The sequence below is a fragment of the Pelodiscus sinensis genome, chromosome 21 (genome assembly GCF_049634645.1).
Source record: "Pelodiscus sinensis isolate JC-2024 chromosome 21, ASM4963464v1, whole genome shotgun sequence".
NCBI classification, from domain to species: Eukaryota; Metazoa; Chordata; order Testudines; family Trionychidae; genus Pelodiscus; species Pelodiscus sinensis.
In genome coordinates, this window is record NC_134731.1 from 23826162 (window position 1) to 23838369 (window position 12208).

The 12208-nt window shown below is 45.6% G+C and overlaps 1 protein-coding gene across 4 annotated transcripts in view; it reads left to right on the plus strand.

Annotated features, from left to right (window-relative positions):
- The window catches only part of CASTOR2 (cytosolic arginine sensor for mTORC1 subunit 2), a 240379-nt gene that overhangs the window by 92138 nt on the left and 136033 nt on the right, over positions 1–12208 (plus strand). The window lies entirely within an intron of this gene.

A 12208-nucleotide genomic window follows, 5' to 3' on the forward strand; every position in this document is an offset into this window, starting at 1 on the left:
CTCTTCTCTTCTGCAGACTAAACAAACCCAACTCCCTCAGTCTCTCTTTGTAGGTCATATGTTCCAGCCCCCTAATCATTTTGGTTGCCCTCCGCTGGACCCTCTCCAATGCATCCACATCCTATCTGTAGTGGGGGGCCCAGAACTGGACACGATACTCCATATGTGGCCTCACCAGAGCCAAATAAATGGGAATAATGACATCTCTGGATCTGCTGGCAATGCTCCTCTTAATGCAACCTAATATGCCATTAGCCTTCTTGGCTACAAGGTCACACTGTTGACTCATATCCAGCTTCTCATCCACTGCAATCCCCAGGTCCTTTTCTGCAGAACTGCTACTTAGCCAGTCAGTCCCCAGCCTGTAGCAATGCTTGGGATTCTTCCGTCCCAAGTGCAGGACTCTACACTTGTCCTTGTTGAACCTCATCATATTTCTTGTGGCCCAATTCTCTGATTTGTCTAAGTCGCTCTGGACCCTATCTCTGCCTTTGCGCGTATCTACCTCTCCCCCAAGCTTAGTGTCATCTTGCTGAGAGTTTAATCCATCCCCTCATCCAGGTCATTAATAAAGATATTGAACAAAACCAGTCCTAGAACCGAACCTTGGGGCACTCCACTAGAAACAGACCGCCATCCTGACACCGAGCCGTTGATCACTACCCGCTGGGTCCGACCTTCTAACCAGCTTTCTATCCATCTTAGCATCCATTTATCCAATACACATTCCCTTAACTTTTGAGGGGGAAGAGCCACATGCGGCTCGCGAGCCATGGGTTGGCCACTGCTGGTGTAGTTGGTACAATTTGTATCGACTGCACCATTAGTCAATGAGGGAAGGCGCTCTATACCGGCTCGTGGTGGGTCAAGACGCTATCCCCGCTGTGGCTCTGCAGTTGAAATGGAGTAGGAGCCAGGCTTGCAGGCAGCCCGGCTCTTACTGCATTTAAAATGCAGAACTGCAGTGGTCCCAGACTGGCTTGCACTGGGTCCAGCTGTCCCCGTTTGCAGGCGGGTCCCAGTGGGAAGCTGGGCTCCCCCGCAGACAGGGCTGCTGCTGGAGCAGCCTCTACCTGTGGTCAGCCAGAGCTGCCGTGGATAGGGGATGCTGCTGGAGCAGCCTCTGCCTGCAGCGAGCCTGGGCCCACCGAGGGCAGAGGCTGCTTCATGGCAGCCTCTCCTCCCCCTTTTTTGCCCCCAGCAGCAAGAGGGGGAGGAAAGCCAGAAGTCGTAAGAACATAAGAATGGCCGTATTGGGTCAAACCAAAGTAGCCTGTCTGCCAACAGTGGCCAGGGCCAAGTGCCCCGGAGGGGGTGGACTGAAGACAATAATCAAGCCATTTGTGTCGTGCCATCCATCTCCAGCCTCTGACAAACCGAGGCCAGGAACACCATTCCCACCCCCTGGCTAATAGCCTTTTATGGACCTAACCTCCATGAATTTATCTAGCTTCTCTTTAAACCCTCTTACAGTTCTAGCCTTCACAGCCTCCTCTGGCAAGGAGTTCCACAGGTTGACTATGCGCTGTGTGAAGAAGAACTTTCACTTATTAGTTTTAAACTTCCTACTCGTTAATTTCATTTGGTGTCCTCTAGTCCTTATATTATGGGAATTAATGAAGTACTTTTCTTTATTCTCCCTCTCCACACCACTCATGATTTTATATACCTCTATCATATCAAGTCAATTTGACTACCCGATAAGCTTAGGCTCCTTAGGTAGGTAGCCACTTGCCTATGCACTTCCGTCCCTAGTCAGTATTGCTTCAACTTCCATAAACAGTAAGGTTTTGCGATTCAGCCATGGAACCTAATAATAGATTGGTCTGTGTTTGCTGTGTTGCCAGAAAAAGACATATGTTGTAAGACAGTCAGAGCCAGCAACTGTGCTGAAGTGGAAGTGTGTTGAAACATGAAGAAGGCAGACATCTAGAGGACTCTATTCATGGCTTGACAATTAGTGTACGAAGACGATTCCCTTTTACACGTGTTCTCCCCACACTCACTCAGGGCAGTGTTTCTCAAACGTGTCCAACAGGAGCTTTACTTGTAGTTACAGCGTCCTGGTGGTGATTGGGGAAGGGTCAAAGCAATGGCCCCTCCCACAGTGGCCCCATTTTCCGACACGCATATTGGAGGAGAAGGCACCCATTGCTCCAAACCTGCTACCTCCCTACTGACCTCCCCATCAGTGTTCTCCGTAAGCTGTGGGCTTGAGCAGCGGCTCAGGAGAGATTCAAATGCAGCCCAGCTGATTAGCAGAGCTCCCACAGTTTGCTATTTTTGTTCCTACACGCCTCAGTGCACATACAAATTTATTCCGCACATGGATGGAAAAAAATCTGCACATGGATGGAAGAGATTCCAGGGAACATTGATCCCCATCCAGGACTTAATTTGTTCCTGGGCTTTCCAAAGCTGAATAAATCTGCTGTGAAAAGGTATATTTGTGTTTGGTCAATATCACTTTTCACAGCAGACTTCATAGTTAGCTGGGAGACTGAAAAGTGATGTTAACTTACAAGTATCATATTTCACAGCAGCAAACTTACTAGCTGTCACGTCTTTTAAAAAAGCAACCCGAAAAAAGCAAATAAAAGAACAACAAAAAAGACAATAACGTGCAAAGCACTTTATGTGTGTTTCTATTCTGTTTAGATCCAGCAAAGAATAGAGACAGCTCTACATTTGTACCATAGAATCTGCAAAAAGAAAACCCTATGTAAATAAATAACAATGATTTGGACATGTGTACATGCATAATTAACTTTAGGAAAACAATAAGTAGATCAGGAAAAACTCTTCAAGCGGCCTCCTGTGAGAGTGGATGCCACACTCTGAGATCTCCAAAAATGTGTTCTGAGACACTTAGGGCACTTCTAGACTTTGTTTTACTTTTGAATAAAGATATGCAAATTTGTCAGGAATTTGCATATCTTCTGATCACTTTTTCAAAAGATTTTTTTTTTTTTTTTTTTTTGAAAAAGCAAGCAGTCTAGATGTGGTTCTTTCGAAAAAAAAAACCCAACCTTTTTTTGAAAGCACCGTCTTCCTCAAAAATTGAGGTTTACAGGTTCTTTCGAAAAAGGGTTTGTTTTTTTTTTTCAAAAGAACCGTGTCTAGACTGCTTGCTTTTTTGAAAAAAAGCCCCCTTTCGAAAAGCAATCGGAAGAAGATATGCAAATTCGGTGAGAATTTGCATATCTTCTTTCGAAAGTAAAACGTAGTCTAGACATGCCCCTAGAAAGCGTGCTTTCCTGACAGCTCTAGCTCTTGAAAAGTAGATACCTCTCCCTGATTGGCTTCAATGTGAGGTTTGGGGATGCTGCTATTCTTCAGTTCTGGCATAAGGCAGGGATGTAATAGTGTAGCTGGTTAAAGGATTAACGGATAAGTGAAAGCTTCTCGGTTAATGACACTGACTACCCACTCTCCCTCTTCCTCCCCACTACCAGCTCTGCCAGTACATTTTTTAGAGAGCTGGCCAAGCGGCCTACTTTAGTTGTGGCTCATGCTGGGTCCTGGGAGCTACCCCACTGCGTCTCTGCATAAAAAGTAGTTTAGGAGCCGGGCGGGCAGGCAGCCCGGCTCAGTCCAGATGCTCACCTCTGCTCCTAAATTACTTTTCACGCAGAACCGCAGTCGGGTAGGTCCTGGGACTGGTGCACGCCAGGCTGTCTGCCCGCCTGCTCCTAAATAACTTTTTATCCAGTGGAGGTAGCTCCCAGGACCTGTGCGAGCCAGGGCTCTGTGCTTGCCATGCTAACCCTTATCGATGAATCGTGTAGTCGACAAAAAATGTAGTAGGAGCCGGGTGCGCAGGCTCCTAATACATTTAAACTGTAGAGCTGCAGTGGGGGTAGGTCCCAGACCTGATGCAAGCTAGGACTGAGCAAATCGCTTACATCTCTGTGTAGGTTATGGAGTGTGGCAATGTCAGGCTGAACAGTTGTAAGAGCCAGCAACAGTCAGGTTCCAACTGGATAGATTCTTTGAATAAAATCACTTTATTTAGACATGTGCGGAGAAAAATAGCACACGCTGTGTGTCTGTGCAATTTCTGGGGGCGCAGTGAATCAGTATTTGTGTAGTTGCGTTAAAGGGAACTGAAAGGCAAAACTCCCCCATAAAACGCTCCCACTGTGTGTGAAACTTTTCCTGTCTTAGGACCATTTCTTCCACGTATTCAGCACGCACTTGCTGCAGGGTAGCAATTCAGGAACCTTCCCTGTGAGTTCAGTGTTCTAACAGGTTTTCTGTTAATACAGCTACTATTTACTACAAGGACATGTTAATGTCAGAACAGCTGGAAGTTCTGGCTTCACAGAAACTTTGGAGGTTTGATTGGAGCACAGGTGTGTGTGCATTTGAGGAGTAAGACTGGACCGTGATTCTCCTGCTCCACCTGTCCCTGCAAATGAGCTCTCGTGAAGGACGAAAAGTTCACGAATAGAGCTATGGTACTTGTGGTGTTCGTGATATTAACTAAGGTCTGGTGTGCTAGTCTGCACCAGCAAATCTTAATCTGCACTAGAAAGTTTCATGTTAAGTGGCCTGGATGGACACTCACTAAAAGTTCCCTAATTAATGTGGCACTGGACTATGTTAACGTACACGAGACGAGTGTTTCTCAACCTTTTTTTATAAAGTAACCCCTTTTAAAGAAAATAAAATTAGAAGTACCCCTAGTATCTACAGTTTTCAGAGACACACAATTTTTTCTACCATTGCAACACATTTGTTTAAACAACTTAATCGTAGCCGGGTGGGTGATGGAATTTTTGGGTGTAAAAAGTACAAAAATAATCAAGTGATGTAAAACTTACAACAAAAATTCAGTTTTCTCCAAATTTCAGTTGTGTTAATGTACCCCCCAGACTTCTCTCGAGTACCCCTAAGGGTACTTGTACCACTGGTTGAGAAACACTGCACTAGAGGACTTTTAATCTATGACAACAAAATCCATGCAGGCCAGTTAGTATGCGACGTGCTAGCACGGCTGAAGTTTCCATCCCTCCGGTGCAGGCTAAAGCATTGTGTAGAGGAGCCCCGGAAAGGTTTAAAATTGGAACTTTTCTTGGAGCAGACTTTTATTTTCACTTCATGTTGCTTGTTTGCTTCTTTTCCTCCCACTCCCCTTCCCTTCTTGTTCTCCTTTTGTTTCCAACTCTTGTCACACTGGTTTGCCCTCTGCCAAGAAATCACAGAGAGATTGGAATGACTCAAATGCTAGTGACATCACAGATATGGGGCAAGTTCCTATTTTCTGCCCAGGCGGCCATGGGCACATCCTATTATTAGAGATGGCACCAAACCAGAACGAGAGTGGTCTGAATAAAGACTTGCAGATATGTTGTTGTGTGGTATCCCATGACCCTACTTCAGTGACCACAAAATTCTTCTCTCGTGTTGCTGTTGACACCAGTTTGCAATCTCTGTGTTGGACTAACTAGAAAAAAAACCCTGAATTAATATCTTCTCCTCCCAGATCTCTCTTTCCCCCCTGCTCCCTGACCGCGTTTGAGGCACATAGAAACAGAAAACTGATCTCCAGTCCTGTGTTCCACACATTTCATCCCTATCAAATTCATATCGTGAACTAAAGGTGAATATTTATTTAGGTTTAGATATAAAGTATTGTATAAATGAATCAAAAAAATCTATAACGACATGTTGCTCTAAAACGAATCCAAAGGAAGATCCGTTTACCTGCAAAATGGATGTATGCGTACTTATATATAGTACGCTGAGTGTGCATATACCCTCCCCAGTTTTGCTAGACGGCACCATACTGCATTGCAACTTGTTTTATGGATGGTAATAAATTTACTTGGCCAGAAATCAAAAGTTTCCTTTATAAGCAAGATAAAAATCCTTGTGAAACATTAATTCATGGATATCCAATGTTGTGTGACAACTCTTTCCTTTAGGGCGATAAATCTAGTGGGAGGTGATACAAAGGAGAGCATAAGGCCTCATAGTCAGGTTCAAGATTACTAATTAGGGGGAAGCTGTTAGCAGAGCCTATTGTTAACCTGTCTAACACTTTCCATTTATAAAGCATTAGTCTCATCACTTTTTTTTTTTTAGACATTCTATCACTTCCATTGTTGCAGGAGATCTTTGAAATTTGGCAGAAGGGAAGCCATGGGGCTGGTGAAGTACCTTTCCTTTGTCCTGTGTCATTCCTGTCAAGCTTTGCTGAGCTGTCAACTTTGGGAAATCACCATTTCCTTTCAGTTGCTTGCCTGTCTCAGAATAGCAACGGACCGTGACCATTAACAGGAGTGTTGTGAGCAAGACACGAGAAGTCATTCTTCTGCTCTACTCTGCACTGATTAGGCCTCAGCTGGAGTATTGTGTCCAGTTCTGGGCACCACATTTCAAGAAAGATGTGAAGAAATTGGAGAAGGTCCAGAGAAGAGCAACAAGAATGATTAAAGGGCTAGAGAACATGAGCTATGAGGGAAGACTGAAATAATTGGGCTTGTTTAGTTTGGAAAGGAGAAGACTGAGGGGGGACATGATAGCGGTTTACAGGTATCTAAAAGGGTGTCACGAGGAGGGAAAAAATTGTTCTCCTTGGCCTCTGAGGATACAACAAGTAGCAACGGGCTTCAACTGCAGCAAGGGAGGTTTAGGTTGGACATTAGGAAAAACTTTCTAACTGTTAGGGTGGTTAAACACTGGAATAAATTGCCCAGGGAGGTTGTGGAATCTCCATCACTGGAGATATTTAAGAGCAGGTTAGCTAGACATCTATCTGAGGTGTCCTAGATGGTACTAAGTCCTGCTGTGAGAGCAGGGAACTGGACTCAATGACCTCTTGAAGTCACTTCCAGTTCTAGTGTTCTAGGATTCTAAGGCTGGGCACCCACCACCCGTGGTCACCGTCAAAGCAGCAGCTGCAGATGATGCACTGGAAGAGTCCAGGAGCTGCCAGATCAGCTGTTGCATGGGAAAACTGGTCTAATTTCTTCTAAATCAAAACTAGCATAAGACTTCAGAGACCCATCCCTCCATCGGAGCACCACAGAGGCAGTGGAAAGAGCAGAGCAGATTAAAATGATTTTTTTTAATTAAAAAAATTGCTTTTTTTATTTAAATCAGTTTTTTTTAAAAAAATCATCAATCAAATCCAAATTTCTCATTAAAATAGAACAGTTATAGTTAAATCACATAGTCACAGACATGCTATTCCTACGCTAAGGGTACATCTAAACTACGCCCCTCTGCCAGCAGAGAGATGTAAATTAGACATATCGAAAGTGCAAATGAAGCCTTGATTTAAATATCCCGTGCTTCATTTGCATAATGGCAGCTGCTGCTATTTTTCGAAACGGGGCTTTTCGAAAAAAAACGGCAGTTTAGATGGGGCATTTTCGACAGAAATGCCCCGGTTCGAAAGATCCTGTACTGCTCAAAAAATAGGCCAATAGGAGCTGAGAGATTGGCTTGGGCATGGGGACAAAGCAAGGCTCTTCCCCCTCCTGGCTTCATTTGCACTTTTGATACCTCTAATTTACATCCCCCTGCCGACAGAGCAGTGTAGTTTAGACGTACCCTTACAGCCTCATAAAAAATGAATTAATGGTTCTAATCTGTCCAGCCTAGCAACCAGCTCTTGCTCCTTGAAAGTTCTGGGCTTTCAGTTTCTGTTAGTCTGCTGAGACAAAGGCGGGAGAGGATTGTTTTTGTTCTGTGCTTATGTGGTGGGGAACCTGGACCAGGCCCGGCAAAGTTAGTTAAGACATTGTCTAAAGACAGACAATATATAGGAAAGGAGGAGGCAGCACAGAAGGGAATATTAGAGTGGACTGGAAAGGAAAAGGGAAGACATTCAGCATACACAGCTTCCTGTATTTCCCTGCACTGTTGATACAGAAAATCGATCATGGCTTCTGAGCAGGAGAGAGACAAGGGAATATTTTGAAAAAATCCGTTCTCTGGGTGAACAAGCCAAACGTTTCAAGTGTAAGTAGAGCAAGAAGAAGATGCAGGGCCTACCCTCAAGAATGAATCCTAAGGAAAACTGATTCTTGGGAGGAAAATGATGTGGATATTAGGGATGTGACTGGTTAACCAGTATGCTTCACCCTTAGCAGGTGAGCCTTACCAGTTAAGGCAGGGCTGGGCAAAATATGGTCTGGGGGGCTGGATCCGGCCTGCGAAGCCACAGGATCCACCCTGCCGGGACTCTCAGGCACACCGCTGCTGTGGGTTTAAAGTGCAGTCCTGTGGCTCTCTACTCTGGAGGAGAGGGAGGCTTCGTGTAATCTCCCTACCCCAACCCAGTCTTCAGCTCCTATTGGCCAGAAACAACCAGCCAATAGGAGCTGAGAAATTGGCGTGGCCATGGGGGCAAAGCAAGCCTCTTCCCCCTCCCGGAACAGAATGGCCTGCAGCTCTAAGTGATCTGGGGCTGCAGCAGGCAGGGAGCCCCACCCCCCTTGGGGGTGCTGGTCAGGAGATGCTTAGATATACGCCTCCCAGCCAGAGTCTGCCTCCGGCACCTCAACCCCTCCTGCATCTCAACTCCCTCCCCCTGGTCACCATCCAAACCCTCTGCACCCCCCAACGCCAGGTCACAACTCCCTTTACCCTCTCCTACACCTCTCCCCCAAGCCAGAGTCCTCTCCTGCACCCAAACACCCTCCCAGACCCTGCACCCCAAACCCCGACCAGGTCACAACCCCCCTCCCTCCACCCAAACTCCCCCTCGGACCTCACACCATCTCCTGCGTCCCAAGTCCCTTACAGCATGCGCTCTTCTGTATCCAGCTGCCATCCTAGATCCCACATTCCCTCCACAGAAAAGTGCGGCCCTAGACCACTTTCCAAATCTTGGAGTGCCCTGCCCCCCACTAAAAATTATTGCCCACCTCTGGATTAAAGTTAATTGGTGGGGGCTGGAGGAGCTCCCCACCTGCTGTGGGCAGAGGGATGCTCCAGCTTCTGTCTGCGGCAGGCCAGGGCCCCTGCCCCCTCCCCCCGTTAATCAGTTAACTGGTTAAACGATATGTTTAACTCGTTAACCAATGAAATGGGATTTTACTTCCCCAGTGGATGTGTCTGAAGAACAATGAGGATCAACTTTGCAATGCATCCTTCTTCAAGACTTTCTATGTCTTTGAGTAGAAGTGGGATTTAACCAGTAAATTCACCAAGCTGTTCTATGTTGGCTGTTACTAGAAAAAAAAAAAAAAAGTTGGCTTATTTAATTAGTTAACTAGGTTTAGAATCTATTACCCAAGTATACGGCACAGAAAGCTGCAGTAAGAGAAATCTAGAGTTGCCAGTTGCCACCGAGTGTCATTTTCTTATTTTATATTATACTAGGAGGCTACACCCCCTGCTCGCTATGCTCCCCGCCGCCCCCCACCACCACCACCACCACGGGAGTAGGCAGCCACAGCTCTCCCCCCAACCGCTGGGGAGGGACAGGCTGAGGTGTGGCAGCCCTGGCCTGTCCCCTCCCGGGCCGAGGCCGGCCCAGCCCCAGTTCTTTCAACCACCGGGGAGGGCCGAGGCTTTGCCTGGTCCTGTGTTCTCCCTCCAGCTGCCAGAGAGAGTGGGGGGCTGGGCTGAGACCCCTTCTGTTTGCCGTGGCACGGGGGCGAGGCCATATATGGCGGGGCGGGAGGACAAGGCTATATATACCTAAAGTATATCACTTGGGTATTGTAAAACGCTGTACTGAGCTGTAAATTGCCATGTTTAGTGATCAGATTTGCACTGTTGTTAAGAAATATGTGAAGAAGTATCAGTGGGAAACTTGATTTAAATCAGTCCACCCTGGGAGAGAGAATAGCTGGGACTACCTGTCCCTCAACAGTCAGCAACCCATCACTATCATGGGATAAAAGCATTTTGTCTGATAGCTCATGTAATTTGTCCTGAAGCTGAAGTAAGCGCAATGAGTGATAAAGATTCATGGTTCAGATCTTTGCTCGTGATGGTGCAGGTTGATATGGCTCTACATAATTTTTTTAACCTTTTTCCTAGGAAATTATATATTAAAAGCTACACTAAAAGATTATTATTGAAGTTGCGAAGTGAAGCGCATGAAATTTTGAAAATGCCAGATTAAAATTTGCTGGTACATGGGTAACTCAGGTAGAAGGTGATGACAATGTACTATTACACAGTCTTTAACTGCATGATCACACACTTTTTCCGCCAAAGGGTCCTGCCATTTCCAGTGCATTTGTTAGATGACTAAGGGGATAGAAATAACTTGTCCAAATGTAATTAATGTGGTCAATGTTAAATCTAGCGTTTCCTAGCTTTTGAGTATTTAACTTTGCAACCTAAACAGTGTTTATAATGGGATTATTATAAGTATTATGCTGAGATTATTTAAGATTAAGGTGTATAAAATGTCCTCGAAATAGTATAATTTGGGACATTTGAAACCTAAACCATTGGTCTAGATTCTTATCTTGATTTATGCCATCCTAAAACTAGATTAACTACTGATGTCAGTGGACAGTAAAACCAATGGAGTTACTTGAGGTTTACACGAGTGTTACTCAGAGTCTGGCACTGTCTTTGCCAAAGTTAGTGAAACTAGCAAAGTTAGCAAAACCAGTTTTTGTGAAGGCTTTGTAGAATATTCTATGGAAATTAAAATTACTCAGAATTCGCAGTATTTTTGATTACCAGGAATATCCATAAATATTCCTACCTGACTATATGGAAGGTGGTGTAAATATTGATACTGTTTTTCTTCTGATTGGCAGGGTTGAAAATGTTTTTTATTTCCATGAAAAATGCAGACCAATATTTTCCCTCTCATATTTGGGGTGGAGATGGAATTTTCCCCTGGGACAGATTGGCAGAGCCTCTGTGTTTTGTTTTTTGTCTTCCTCTGCAGTATGGCACATAGCTCGCTTGTGGGTGTAAATGGTAGATTCTCTGTCACTTTAAATCTTTAACCCATAATTTGAGGACTTGAATAACTCAGCCACAGGTTAGGGGCCTATTTCAGGATGGGTGGGTGATGTTCTGTGGCCTGCAACATGCAGGAGATCAGACTAGTTGATCAGGATGGTCCCATTTGACCTTAAATTCTGTAAGTCTGTAAGTGATAGCACAGGGAGAGAGAATTGTATTGCAGCTCCACACAGTGATTCCTATGGGAAGTGGGCCTATATTTGATTAATGCCGCACAATATGAAGTTTCTGTGCCATTGCTGGGAAGCAACCGGATTGTGTGTGGGCGGGGATGTTAGATATCATATAACTGAACAGTCCTGTAACTGCATGAAATCTTAGTGGTTACACCACTACTCGATGGTCCCTGGGGGCGGGGCCTGCAGCCAATGCGCTCCCGGCCCCGCTCCCAGGGCGCCCCCGACACCCTGTGCTGCTGCCTCTCTAGCAGAAGCCGCATTGCGTGGTGGCAGGCGGGAGCCAGTTTAAAAACCGGCTTCCCGCACAAACAGGCTCTGCCTGCCACCCTGTGCTGTTGCCTGTCCATGGGGGGGGGCCTGAACTCCAGTTAATTGGGTAGTCGTCTACATGCTGACATCCTGTGCGTGTGAGACAGAGAGAGACTGATTGATCTCACTGCACGCTGCTAATCATTTTTCTTTTATGTATCTAGCATGGTAGAATATTCTATGGAATTAGTCCTCGCTAGCCCCAGCTCTCATTCAGTGTTAAGCGGGCATCATTCAAAGTTAAGCTGACATTCTGTTTATTGTATATGCTAGGGACGACACTGGTGCTATGCAAAACTCAGAAGCTGTGCCCAAATGGCGTGTCTTGTCAAAAATAAGGCCCAGAGAGGACAGGATGCACTGGCTGATTCAGAGGGGGAAACGTCTTGGATTTTTCATTTAATGCTGCTGTTATCGACTCAGTTCTGCTAAGAACCATAGATGAACATCTAGTTGTTGGGAGGTACTGGCACGAGGGCAAGGCGAGCGGCTTGGCCGATGGGATTGGGAGGGCGTTCGGCCTGGGGAAATGTGGAAAAGACTCTAAGATGGGAGGAGAAGGAGCTAGCAGGTCATAAGGTAGCAGAGCAGAGGGGTTCAAAGGTCCATATCAGAATGTAGAACTTGGACGGTTAGGACAAGAAATTTCAAACACGATGTGGCAGACAAAGGGGAGTCTTTGAGGGCTTTAAAGAGAGGAGCTGTATTGTCAGATCATTGGCCAAAGCAAATAGTCTTAGCAGCTGTATTTTGGATATATAGGC